This window comes from Theobroma umbraticum, unplaced genomic scaffold, assembly GCF_002168275.2.
Source record: "Theobroma umbraticum cultivar Fairchild unplaced genomic scaffold, ASM216827v3 scaffold_2.0, whole genome shotgun sequence".
Lineage (NCBI taxonomy): Eukaryota > Viridiplantae > Streptophyta > Magnoliopsida > Malvales > Malvaceae > Theobroma > Theobroma umbraticum.
The window spans coordinates 720,022-722,488 of NW_018397277.1; positions in this window are offsets into that span (position 1 = coordinate 720,022).

Sequence of the window (2,467 nt, forward strand, 5' to 3'; positions counted from 1 at the left end):
TAAATTGTTTAATTAAGTTATTGGGCCTAATTAATTAAATTGTTTAATTAAGTTTTTGGACCTAATTGATTAAATTAAACAATTAAGTTAATTGGGCTTCTTAAGACTTAATTAAATTATTTATTCTAATTATTGGATTAATATGCAATTACAAAATAGTTTTGTAATTAGGGTTTAAAATTAATCCAAGGTATAAATACCTTGCTATAGCCTCCAAAAAAATAAGAGAGAAAAGGCTGAAAAAAAAAGTAATGGCAAATTAAAGACTCTTTTTTTCCCGTTCCATGTGTGAAGAAAAACAGTTTTCATTCACTTGATTCCTTTTCAGCCCCATCATTTTGTGTGGATTATGAGTTTGTGAAACTCATCTTTGCTAGCACATTATTAAGGAATAGCACTCCCAATCCTCAAAGAAAGATTTTCTAATTCATTGGTGTGGATCACCGTTAGAGGCTGCACAAGGATTCCTTGGACAGCTGTGGTTTGCAACAACTGGGCTGAGGTGGTTGAGCTTCATTAGGCAAATCGGTGGTTTAATAAAAGATTCATCAACCTTTGTTATTAAGGTAAATTTGATATGATCATACATATATATTTTATTTGTAATTTAATTTTGTACTCAATTCGGCATAAAAGCGATTCTATGAAAGTGAGGCGTAATTTAATCTTAAATTTATTTCCACTTTGCTTATTTGTATTTGATGCATGATCAGCCTTCACCCACCATGTTTAGCATTTTCACACATAGAGACTTTGTTGAACTCACTAACACCTAACGCACTAGGAGGGTATTATATGCTTTACAATTGTTTGAATTAATTTCTTATCTTTATCATTCCACTCCTTCTTAAACTTAATCATTAATCTCCCTTATATTTCCTTCTATGGAACATGAATACCATCTAATATAACATTCCACACATTTAGGTCCATTGATTGTATAAACATTTTCATATGTTTCTTCTAATAAGGGTAATTAGTACTTAAAAAGAAAGGTAGCCTTTAGATTGATTGCCCTTCACCAAGTACGGTTGTCGTAACCTACATTTTTGCTGATTTAAGCTACTACAATGGATCATTCAAGGCTGTTAGACCTATAAAATTGAGCCTTGATCAATACCAATTGTTAACGTAGTATGCTTAATGCTTAATATACTAAGAAGGGGTTGAATTGGTATTTAAAAATTTTGTCAAAACCAAGTATAAAAATCAAGACTTTTAGCAACCAAAATTCCTTTTGTGTCAAAAACAAAGTAAAAGATTTTCCTAAGACAAATGTTAGTAATAAACCACGATGCGAAAAATTAAAATCAAGACACAAAGATTTTACAATGCTTTAGCTTTCTCTAGTGCTTACATCCACTCCCTTGAAATATAAAGGAATTTGAAATCCATTCAAGGAAATGTGCTTTTTACAGGATCAAGCACTAAACCCTCACAACACTTTTTCATGGGAGCAAGTGGAACCCTCAACAATGCATTTTCATGAAAGCAAGCAAAACCTTACTACGCTTTTTTGTGAGAGCAAGCAAAACCTTCAATAATGGTTTTTAATAAGCCCAACCACAAACCCGCAAATAACTTTCCAAGGTTAAGCTAAAACTAAAAGAGAAGTACAAAGTATAACAAGAATGCTTGTACAAGGGCTAGGTGTTAGTTGTTTTAGCTTGAGTCTAAAGAGAAGAAATGTCAACTTAAATGAAGTGTAGAACTTTTCTATGCATGGTGGAAGAACAAAATAATGGCTAGAGAGGTAAGATGAGTTTTGGAGTCTTTCTAGGGTTTGCAAGTATATCTCATGTCTTTTTTTGTTTCAAAATGACTTAAGGGCCACCTTTTATAGTAAAAATGATGTTTGGAGCCGTTAGTCACATGTTTGAATTAAATTTGGCCATTGCTGAAGATTAAAGGTCAATTACAATGCTCTTAGGACCGACTATGTTCTTTAAAAATCTTGAATTAGGGTTCCATCGTCAAGTATAAGCTTCTTTTACTTAATCCAATTCTTAAAAGCTTGTATTTTTTTTTAATTTGAGCTAAGGTAGTCAACTATGATAGCTTAAGGGTTGACTATGGATTTGAAAAATCCATTATTCCGAGCATCAAATTCCTAAAGGTCGACTATATGGATGCCAAGGCCAACTATGGCTTTGAAAAACTTCATTTCCACAAGCTTTCTACCTCAAAGTCGACTATATGTTTCTCAAAGATGACTATGGCTTAGTGTTCTTCAAGTTTTCCACTCATTCTGCCACTGAATTTACTTGAGCTTCTCTAGGGTCAGCTATACCAAACTAAGATAAGAATTTCTAAAACTTTGATGCAGTAAATTCTTTACCATTGTCACTTTTGAGTAACTCAATGGTTGAGTTTTCTTAGTTTTCAACCAATTTTTTGAACTTCACAATGCTGTTAAATCTTATGTCTTGAGTTTGAGAAAGTAAAGCAAGCAAAACCTGGTCAAATC